This window comes from Bidens hawaiensis, unplaced genomic scaffold, assembly GCF_021521415.1.
Source record: "Bidens hawaiensis isolate Kalapana, Puna unplaced genomic scaffold, B.hawaiensis_p1.1 tig00006534_1, whole genome shotgun sequence".
NCBI lineage: Eukaryota > Viridiplantae > Streptophyta > Magnoliopsida > Asterales > Asteraceae > Bidens > Bidens hawaiensis.
In genome coordinates, this window is record NW_027491439.1 from 33,182 (window position 1) to 45,286 (window position 12,105).

Here is a 12,105-nt window from a genome sequence, read left to right on the forward strand (position 1 = left end):
GAATCATCGATGATAAGTCATAACAATAATTATTAGTGAGATATATTTGTGACTAAACAATATTTTTATAGTTGGACACCGTTGATGTGAACTCGTACGTATTTATTTCAAGTGCCATTTTACAAGTAAATGAATATAAAATGATCAAATTTTAAAATATCTCTAAACTAAATTGAAGTTGGAAAATGATTTAAAGGCGTTTGGATGAATATTGTAATGTCCAATATTGAATACATTTTTGGCATGAAAGAAAATAACGTGTGATATAACATATATTATGTGGCTATAGCATTTTAAAACATATATATATCGTGCTACAAATGCCAAGGACTAAAACTAGCACATATATAAAACACAAGGGAAAATGTTGAGATTAATGTGCCATTGCAATTGAGGCGAGAAAGTCGGTTGCATTCGCACTTCTTTGCTAACGGCCTTTGGACGTTACTGTTACCAATTTCCACTGTCCGACGTGGCACCTAAGATTTGATTCTAGTTGTCCAGTATATGCCCACTAGAAAGAATGAACGAATAAGAGTAGGACACGTGGTAGTAATGAGTCACGTTTGTCCATGAAAAATGTTGCCTTTTGACTTTTGGGGGGAGATCTTGGATGTTAACCTGCTTTTAGGTTACGTTCCCGTTAACTCATTGTCAACTTGTTTAACGGTTTGACTTTGACTGTATGTTTAAATGAATTAACATACTTGGGCCTGGGCTTATCTAAACACCCACTGGCCCAATAATATAAAATGTTCATAGCCTATGGGTCCAAAACACAAAACTACAAAAAGTACCACTATTAAGGTTCCGTTTGTTTTTACTTAAAAGAACTGCAGTGAACTTATGTCTACGGGTGAGTAGACATAAACTTCTGAAAACGGTTCATTTTTTTATTTAAAAAAACCTGAAAAATACTTTTATTGTTTTAAAAAATAAGCTAATATCCAACTTCTTCACAATTTTTCACAATCTACCAAACCACCACCACCACCCACCGTTGGCCACCACCGTCCATCACCACCGTCTGCCACCACCACCGTCCATCACCACCACCCACCGTCCTACACCACCATCGTTCACCGCCTACCACCATCGTCTACCACCAATCGTCCGCCACTACCCACTTTCACAGTTCGTACACCACCACCAATTATTTTAGTTGTATAAAAACGTTAAAAAACAAACAATATTCTTCTTGTATACTATAGATGTTTGGTCCACATCTTCTTCTACAGATATCTGCAGACGTACTCCACAAACTACAGACATTTTACCTCTTAAAAACAAACAGCACCCTTTAAAGTCGGTGAGACTTTCTTGATACTGAGAATTTGAAATGATGAGATTAATAAACACTTATGTCTTGTTAATATCAATTCAATTAACGTTTTGGCATGCTTGTTTTATGTCCCCACTTGCCAATAGAATCTTAGATTCATCAATACATACAAACTTATAAAAAATAATTAATTATATTAAACACAATGAAAACCATCTCATTTTGTAATTTGATATAATTCCTACAAAACGCGATGATGGCACAAACTTTGAGGGTTTGTGAGAGAGAGAGAGAGGGGAAGGAGAGAGAAGCGTTTTGAGGTTATTTTTCCCACTGCACACATTTTTTGCAAAATGTTCAAAAGCTGACTAGGCGTCACATTACGTAAAATGCCCCTGAGTGTATAGTTTTAACAACGAATGGTCTAATAACAAGGCACAAACTTGCCTTGATAACATAAACAACCATTTGAAACATAAATCAAACACTTGTAAACACCATAACTACCTTTAATCTTTTAACCTACATGTATACAAAGATGTTAAAAATTGAGAAACAAAAATGTAAATGACGTGTAATTAATGTGCACTGTTCATTTGCACGTGTTTAAGGTTTGAGGATTTAGAGTTGCTTGATGGGTTCGTAACTAAAAATATATGGTAACATATGATCTCTTATGCAAAGAAATAATATTTGTTTTGCCTAACAAAATATCACGGGTTTGTTTTCATTTAACAGGGTGAAGACTACTCACGAGGTCATCCATCCTCCGATCACCCACATGAAAAAACTAAAACAAACTATCCAGACGAATTTAACAATTTTTGCGAATCAGATTATAACAATAAGAGGGAGACGTTATACAGTTGCATTTATTTTCATTTTCTTTATATTGACAACATATTTAACGTTTATAGAAATCAATAAATCTCCGCTCGGATCGCCTTTCTTTTAACAACAATCACGTCACACGTAGATGTGTACGAATCTTAAGAAGATCCCGAACCTCAAATGTAAACATCAAAATTAATAACCAATTCAACTAACCGAAATAAAGCGAAAAATATTACAACCCGGTCCCCGTACTTTAGCAAATCGAAGAATCGAATACATGATGCATTGATGTCCCGCTGTAAAACCAACCCTAGATATGCTCACGAATATCGATACAGAGTTAGTAAAAGCTTCAACGATTAATCGGAAAAAGCTACACACATTGTCCGATTAATCGAGGTATACTTAGTCTCTTTATCTTTCGATCATCGACTGTTGTATTTAATTAGTATTATTATTACAATATAGTTTTGTAACGGTGTTCATCGCGTGGTTATTAAGCTACTTGTGTGTATGTAAATCGCTTTAGGTTTCATGCTTATTCGTATCAGTCTGTGTTTTAGCATGATCCGATGCTTACATGCAAATCATTCTGAATTGATGATGTGTGGTATCATTGACTGAATCGCTACAATTGAAAAACTGGTTGTTGATTTGAATGTAGATAAGGTATTTGAGCCTGTTTGTTGTCTGCATAATTTGTCGTGTTCGTGTACTGTTCGGCGGGGAGTTCGTTTATGTTTGTTCGATTAACTAAATGAATGAACGCGAACAGAGGATATATTTATTCAATTGTGTCCGTGAACGTTCGATAATGTGTTCGTTTACGTCCGATTATATTCGTTAACGCTCGTTAGTGTTTGTTTATGTTTGTTCGTTAAAGGTTAAATACTTTTTAATGACTTTTCTAATCTTATCATATAGATTTAAGCAAAATTTTGGTTGTTGATTTAAGTATAGATAAGGTATTCGAGCCAGTTTGTTTTCTGCATAACTTGGGCTGTAAACGAGCCAAACGTTGTTTATGCGTGTCTCTTTAATAAATGAACAAACCTGAACAAGGAATTTTGTTCGATTAACTAAATGAACGAACACAAACTGAGGCCATGTCACCATGTTCGTTCAATTGTGTTCGCAACGTTCGATAATGTGTCCGTTTATGTTCGTTAATGTTTGTTCATCAAAGTTTTTAATACGGGTATATTTTAATGACTTCTGTAATCTTATCATATAAGTTTAAGCAAAATTTTGGTTGCTGATTTAAGTATAGATAAGGTATTTGAGCCTGTTTGTTTTGCTGCAGAACTTGTATCAGATATTGTTAATGCACATGAAGTTAGTAGTAATAATACTTACAATAAGATTTCTGATACAAGTACTCTATACTCTTGAATGTCTGTTGTTCAACAGATTATTTTATAACATCAGAGTAGGCTTAAAATCTTCAAATGTTTGAGATGATTTGTTTAGTAAACTAGAGTCTTGTAAAATTGAGTATGTGATGTAATATTTAAACTGTTAGTTCAAGATGTGAGTGACAATATTATGCTGTATTCACAATATTAGCATTCATAAGCAACGGCATAAAGTAAAACTCATAGTTATAAATCATGGATTCGTCACTATGCAGATGGACACACATTGCAACAGTAATGGTCCCTTGGATTCAAAGCTAACGGTGGACCTGAGTGAAGAAAGTTTAGAGGATTTCTGTAAGAAAGCATCAGCATCTTTTTTCAGACAGCATGGTGTTATAAGCCACCAGATTAACTCATACAATGATTTCATTAAAAACGGTATTCAAAATGTTTTTGATTCTTTGGGTGAAATCAATGTTGAGCCTGCAATTGACCCATCTGGAGAAGAAACGGTAAGGAGATGTGCCACAGTCAAACTTGGAAAAGTCAACCTTGAGAGACCAAGGTTTTGGGCTGGTACAGAGTACCTTGTCCTCTTGCCCAAACATGCCCGCCTTCAAAATATTACCTATTCGTCCAGAATGAGTGTTCAAGTTCAATATCAGGTTAGTAAGCCATTATGTTACATTTCAAATTATATATACTTTTTGATGTATCACACGTTTCTTGATATTGTGATCATGTAGGTATATACTCCAGAATCAGATGATGTTTCAAAAATGATTTTATTGGAAGATAATAGAGAGATCACAATTGGCAGGTTACCTGTGATGGTCAAATCTGATTTATGCTGGATGAGTGATATGACAAAAGGTGATTGTGATTTTGACTATGGAGGTTATTTCTTAATCAAGGGGGCTGAAAAGACTTTTATAGCCCAGGAGAAAACTTGCTTGAAAAGACTTTGGTTGGTCAACAATCCAATCTGGACGGTCAAGTACCGGTCAATGCTTGGAAAAGAAAGGGTCTATGTTAAACTAATGGACACTCATATTAGAGGTGGAGGTAAAGTAATTACAGTGTTTTTGTTCAGCTCGGTTGAGATTCCTACATGGTTGTTATTCTTTGCTCTCGGTGTAACATCAGATAAACAAGTGATTGATTTGAATGATGCTGATTGTAAAGATAATACAGTAGTCAACACACTTCTTGCATCAATATATGATGCTGACCAAAAGTCAAAAGACTTTAGAAAAGAAGGAAAGGCGTTTAATATTCTTGCAGACACACTTAAAGAAAAATGGACTTATGCACCTAAACAGGCCTTCAAAGAGTGTATAGAAGAAATGTTATTCCCCAACCTACACGGGTTTAACCGAAAAGCTCGGTTTTTGGGTTATATGGTTAAATGTCTGTTAGAAGCTTATACGGGACGTAGGAGAGTCGATGATAGAGATAGTTTTAGAAGTAAGAGAGTCGAATTAGCAGGCGAGTTACTTGAAAGAGAAGTTAGGGTTCACTTGAAACATGCTGTAAGGCGAATGACAAAAGCCTTGCAAAGAGATCTTTATGGAGATCGCCCTGTGCACCCGATTGAGCATTATTTAGATGCTTCTGTTGTTACTAACGGGCTTTCACGGGCATTTTCCACTGGTGCGTTGGTGCATCCTTATAAACGCATGGAAAGAATCTTGGGTGTGGTGGCCCAAGTTAGACGGGCTAATCCTTTGCAGATGATGGCTGATATGAGAACACGTCAGCAGGTTCAGTATACGGGCCGAGTTGGTGATGCTAGATACCCGTAAGTAGTTCATTTTTTTTCACAACTTTACTGTCATCTTATTTGCCACTTTTAATAATAAATGTCGGATGCATTGCAGGCATCCTTCACACTGGGGAAGAGTCTGTTATATGACCACCCCAGATGGAGAAAACTGTGGGTTGGTTAAGAATTTTGCAAGTACTGGTATTGTGAGTGGAAACGTTCAAGTAAATCTGCTTGATATATTAATAAAATCTGGAATGGAATTACTTGTTGATGACAATTCATTATCACTTGGTAAAAAACACAAAGTTTTTGTTAATGGGGACTGGGTTGGAGTATGTAATAATGCTGCTTCACTTGTCGATGATTTCAGAAGCAAAAGGCGTAAAAAGGAAGTGCATTATCAGGTTGTCACTCTTTCTAAATCTTGTTAGTATGTGGCCCGTGTAGCATGGAATAAACTGACCATTGTTTTCTTTTCGTAGGTTGAGATTAAGTTAGATGATAAGAATGGAGAAGTGCGTATATTCTCTGATGCTGGTAGGATTATGCGCCCTCTGTTATTAGTTGAGAGTTTGAAAAGCGTTAAGTTACTTGAGTCGGGAGATTATTCTTTTCAAAGTTTGATAGATAAAGGAATAATTGAACTCATTGGAAGCGAAGAGGAAGAAGATTTTTACACTGCATGGGGAATTAAGCATCTTTTTCACAATACCGAAACAAATTCACCTAAATACACGCATTGTGAGCTTGACATGTCATTTCTCCTAAGTTTAAGCTGTGGATTGATCCCTTTTGCAAATCATGACCATGCAAAACGAGTCTTGTTCCAAGCTCAAAAACACTCTCAACAAGCCATTGGATATGCAAGCACAAATCCAAACATTAGAGTCGATACCCTCACTCATAACCTATTTTATCCCCAAAAACCACTTTTTAAAACGGTTCTTTGTGATAGTCTTGGAACACCCAAATATAGTAACGGTCAAGGATTGCAGTCAAGAGATGAGTATTACAACGGTCAATGTGCTATTGTTGCTGTTAATGTTCACCTTGGTTACAACCAAGAGGATTCATTGGTAATGAACCGTGCTTCATTGGAACGTGGTATGTTTAGATCAGAACATGTTAGAAGCTACAAAGCAGAGGTTTTTAACACGGAATCATTTGGGAAAAAGGGAAAGGTGGAAGATAATATTATTTTTGGGAAAGTTCAAAGTAAAATTGGGCGTGTTGATAATCTAGACGAAGATGGATTTCCATATGTCGGTGCTCGCTTACAAAGTGGTGATATTGTTATAGGAAAACATGTGGAATCGGGGGGTGATCATAGTATTAAATTGAAACATGGTGAAAAAGGATCGGTTCAGAAAGTTGTATTGTCTGCTAATGATGATGGTAAAAACTTTGCTACTGTATCTTTGAGGCAGGTAAATGTCTAAAATGCCCTTAAGGATCTGTATAGTCAAATCTATTTTTAGACTGTGATTTAAGGATAAATAAGTAATTTCTCGATTGTTGTAGGTACGATCACCAAATCTGGGAGATAAGTTTTCAAGCATGCATGGACAAAAGGGCGTTTTGGGGTATTTGGAGTCTCAGGAGAACTTTCCTTTCACTATACAAGGAATAGTACCCGATGTGGTAATAAACCCGCACGCGTTTCCATCTAGACAAACGCCAGGTCAGCTTCTGGAAGCTGCATTGGGTAAGGGGATTGCGTTAGGTGGCTCACTAAAATACGCCACCCCTTTCTCAACTCCCTCTGTTGAGGACATTACCAACCAACTTCACAGGTATAAAATTACCAATCTACCCTTGGTTCATAAAAATCCAGAGAGGAATGAAATGCTTAGTAATAGTTAGTATCATATCATTTGCAGGTGTGGATTTTCAAGATGGGGAAATGAGAGAGTTTACAACGGGCGAACGGGTGAAATGGTCGAGTCACTAGTGTTCATGGGCCCCACATTTTACCAGAAGCTGGTCCACATGTCTGAGGACAAGGTCAAGTTTCGTAATATTGGGCCCATTCATCCTCTCACACGACAACCGGTGGCTGACCGCAAGCGGTTCGGTGGGTCAAGTTTGGGGAGATGGAGCGGGACTGCATCATAGCTTTTGGTGCAACCGCCAACCTGTATGAACGCCTTTACACACTTTGTGATGCTTCACATATGCATATATGCAGGAAATGTAACAACATGGCGAGTGTGATTCAGAGGTCGGTCCCACGTGGACCCAAGATTCGCGGGCCCTACTGTCGGTTTTGTGAGTCTGTTGAAGACGTTGTGAAGGTGAATGTGCCATATGGGGCGAAGCTAATATGTCAGGAGCTTTTTAGCATGGGAATTGCTATCGAGTTTGAATCGGAGCTTTGCTGAAGGTTGTCATAATGTTAAAATAAAACTTGTATTATCAGAAACTGTGTAACATGTCTAGTTGTACTGGTTAATATCATCTTGTTGGTTTGGGGTGACCGAGGATCGGTCCCAACCCGTCTTTTTTCACTTATGGTTAATGGTTCTTGAGTTGTTAGCTTAGAGTTAAATGCCGCTCACTTGATGCCGATGGTGGTTTCGTTTATTATATAGAGATTGTAAGTTAACTTAAATATCACACATAAGAGAGACAAAAGATAATTTGAACCAAACAAAGACACATACCATCACCTACACAAACAACCTTAACTAAACAGATACATTAACGACGTCGTAAAGCTAACATCTCATCACGCAAAACAAATATCTTAGCTGGAATCAAGATGTTTCTACAGTATATGAAGGGTTTGTGGAAGCAAACTGAATGTAGATGTTACCATGAGCAGTAAAAGTAATATGCAAAGGGTGTTGACAAGCAAAGTGATAGAATGAAGAAGCCAAGGAGGTGATGATGAACAGGACGTTGGTGATTGGTGTCATTTTGAACAACTAATGTGTCTGTGTCTGTCTGTTTGTGTTTGTGTTTGTGTTTGATCCTTGAGTTTGGTTATAAGCAAATGGGATAAGATTAGTGGGTCTGCTTAGAACTTAAGAATTTGTCCCCAAAGTTAAGGGAACATGTAAGTCGTTTTCCAACTTCAACAATAATTGTTGATACTGATATAGACGTTACTGGTGCATAAATCACATTAAAGACACGTGTCTTCAAACTCAATAATATGACAAGTGTAATGATCCAGGTACTGTATTGCAAATCAAGAAATAATGGTTGACTTAATGACTTCTACTTGAAGGCGTATAGGGTCCTTTTTAATCTATTTAATGTATAAAAAATAATAAATTTGATCTCTACTGATTTATGTTTTTATTATATGGTTATAGGGTTAGTATTAATTAGTCTTGATGAAATTTTTTTAACAAAATACGTCCTTGTGGTTTTCTTTCATCGTTTATCTTCTTCGTCATCTTCACCTTTTTAACCTAGATTATATTTTTTTAAAAAGCCGATCGATACCTAAAGATGATGATAGCTAAATGCAACCCAAAATGACAATTTTATTAGTTGATCATATTGACTAAATAGTTTAGTTTTGAATGATGAATTATACTTTCTTGATTGTTTTTTAACTTGAAATTTGATATGAAAGGGGAATCAAAGTATTACATAATTCAAAGTCACTTATACCCTTAACCAAACACAATTTACCAACTGAAAATACAAGTCCAGAAAATTTCAGCATTTATACATTCATTGAAAGTCAAGTGCATGATTAAAGTTACTTTAACTTTCACTATAGAGAATAACTAGTAGACTTGCGTACACTAATAATATATATGAAATATGTTTTGTTGAAAAGTTGTGTCCAAGAGAACCTGCTAATCACCATATCCTTAATCAAACACAATCTGCAAACACAAGCTTACATATGTCAGATCACATGATCCGGATCAAAACGAAGTTTGGGTCAAACTGGGTCGAGTCAAAACACGTCGTCTAAATATCATGAGACTGTTTATCTAACTGTTAGAAATTGTCTTCATCCATTCACCTACCAAAAACAAAAATAAAAATAAAAATAAAAAAGTTAACCATGAAAACTTATTAGGCGATGTTTTTTTAAGACTTTTAATTCTCTGAATAGCCCTTAGATTTTTGAATATTAAGTACCAAACGATTACAATAAAGTGTCAGGCAAAAGGACAACAAGCTGCGCCGCAATCCCATTTTGAATAGAAAAGTCAATCCTACTAAAAATGAAGTGAAAAACTTATTAGACGATGTTTTTTTAGACTTTTAGTGTGGTGAAAAGCAAAAAAAAATGATGTGATGTAAAAGTCGCGTGTGAATAAGTGGTTTTATCTTTCAACCAGGTGTGCTATGGTAGTATGAAATGTGATGGAATGATTAATAAAAATTTGAAAAAACATGACAAGGTTGTGTTAAATGATTGGTTTGTATATAAATTAATAATAAAAAAGAAATACACAACCATACCCCCACGAGTCACGACCATGTCTTCCTCACCTTTATGCCCACGCCTCGTTATGTGTCCCACAACATATGGTCTTACCATAAAACTTACGGAACCATGTCAAATATTGTCAATATTCTGCTAACCAATGACATCAGGTAAACTGTAACATGCATTTGACATGTAGCCTTTGGTAGCTTGTGATATGAAACGAATAATATCACTTGTTCAAACGAAATGCTTTAGATTCGGGATACCCACGACAACAAACTTTTACAAATCGTCACATCAGTGTCACATCATATTTCAAACTTTTCTCAAAAACCTCATTTCCTTCCAAACATCCACAAACGGTCACATCATCATCTATTTCTACAATTAATTTAAATTTAACTACTTTTCATAATATATATACTTTTAGATTTCATTATGTTTAAATATAATATACTTCTAATAAATATTATTCTAATGACTAAATAATTAAAATGTTAACATAACTATAAAATACAACAACGTAGCATAAAAAAAATTACATAATTACAAAATATTGTTGGTATAATTTTGAAATTAGTCAAGAGTACGTATTCATAGGGTTTTTTTTAATATTGTATTAACTTTTTTAATCGTTGAGTTGTTTTTTACTTTTTGTTTATTAATTCTTTTTTTATTCTTTTACAAAATGACCATTGCAAGATGGTTGTGATTTGTGGTTTATTTTATTGTTACTATTATTTTTTTAATAAAGTGACCGATGACACATTTATTCAATATTTCTTTATTGTTTACTTCAAAAGGCTTTTGATGGAGGGACCCGTAATTTGGTCCGTTACAGGGCTGCAGTGGCAAACTTATTTTTTTTACAAATGCATCCACATCGGTTCACTTTGCTGCATCATACGTGTGCCCATTGCCAAATGTGTTCGGACCTTGGACTTTGGAGCCCAATGTAGATGCTCTAATATCAAAAGTAAAAACTAATTACGGTGCAAGCCTCAGGCAGCTTATTTAGGTGAAACATGTTGTTGGCAGTGGAATCAGTGAAAGGAGACAAATGATACCGTAAATTGCTTCACTCAATAATTTTGCCGAATATGTGGTTCATTTGGAAAACTAGAAACGAGAAAATCTCCAAAGACAAGACACAGAAACCGGAATCGGTAATTGAAGGCATTAAGGCGTGAATGCAATAAAAGAGGGTTAAAGGGTTGCCTAAAGTGAGATAGAAGACTAAAACAATGCTAACTTAAAATCTTCATTTCATGTCAATTAAACAAGACACGTAACAACATCTACACAAAACAACCTTAACTAAACAGATACTTTAACAACATTGCAAATATGCAAATCTGGTTGCGGATCTCTGAATAAAGATGATCATCACTGCATGTAGAATGAAAAACTCGGTTCGAATGAGAATGTTTCTGCAGTAAGATAATGTTTTCTTATTAGGAAGGGTTTGTGTAACCAAAATAAAAATAGATATTACCATGATTAGTATAAGCAACTAGATGCAACGGGTGTTGGCGAGCAAAGTCATAGAACGTTGACACTAAGGAGATGACGAAGAATATGAAGTTGGTGATTGGTGTCATTCTGAACAAGTAATGTGTTTGTCTGTCTATCTGTACGTATGTGTGTTTGATTCTTGAAATTAGTTATATATAAACAAATAGGGTTAGAACTAGTGAGGTCTATGTGTTTCGAAATCAAGAATTCGTCACCAAAGTTTCGATAAAGCGTACCTACTTCCAAGTTCCAACTTCCAACAATAAAATTAATTAATATCGATATAGACATTACTGGCCTAGAAATTACATTGTGTCTGGTACAATACGAGTGTCGTAAATCTGAACAAGTTTCCATGTCCCATACTTTGAATCCGACGTTGCATTTAATAGAAAAGGCTTTTATTCCCTTCCAAATCAAGAAATAATGTGTGACTTCTACTTGATAGTGTACATGGTCCATGTATATGTTTTTAAAATTTATGGGCATACACTGATTGGTGATGATTCATTAAATGCATATGCTTATTGTTGATGACTCGTTATTTCTATTATGTGGTTACAGATTTAGTCGATGGTCTCAATCACATAACTCCAGTCGTATCATGTACACGACCAAATAAATGCCTATAGTTGATATAGAACAACAAGAGTTTAACTGGACATGTAACTGTACGATAACACAAAATTGAGTTGACTTTTAGGTGGTCAACTATGAGTACATAAAGCTTTCTATTTTAGGGACTTATGCTAGCATTATATGTGCCTATCATAAGTACATGTAATTACTTGAAGCAAGTGTGGCAATATAACTTGTAACTTTTACACTTAGTTTATAAAAAGATGTTTACAATTGGAATATGAAAACCAATAAACTGTAATGTACAATTAAAACTACTAGGTTCATTAAATTTGGAAATCTGTTTGTCGAAAGCTGAGTCCATGAG

The 12,105-nt window shown here is 35.4% G+C and overlaps 1 pseudogene across 1 annotated transcript; it reads left to right on the forward strand.

The window, feature by feature from the left end:
- Positions 1 to 2,373: 2,373 nt before the first annotated feature.
- LOC143632816 (DNA-directed RNA polymerases IV and V subunit 2-like) lies at positions 2,374 to 7,623 on the forward strand (annotated as a pseudogene). The gene is made up of 7 exons (XR_013153578.1): positions 2,374 to 2,515; positions 3,747 to 4,139; positions 4,221 to 5,275; positions 5,355 to 5,646; positions 5,725 to 6,669; positions 6,764 to 7,035; positions 7,123 to 7,623. The product of XR_013153578.1 is annotated as a DNA-directed RNA polymerases IV and V subunit 2-like (transcript).
- Positions 7,624 to 12,105: the final 4,482 nt, after the last annotated feature.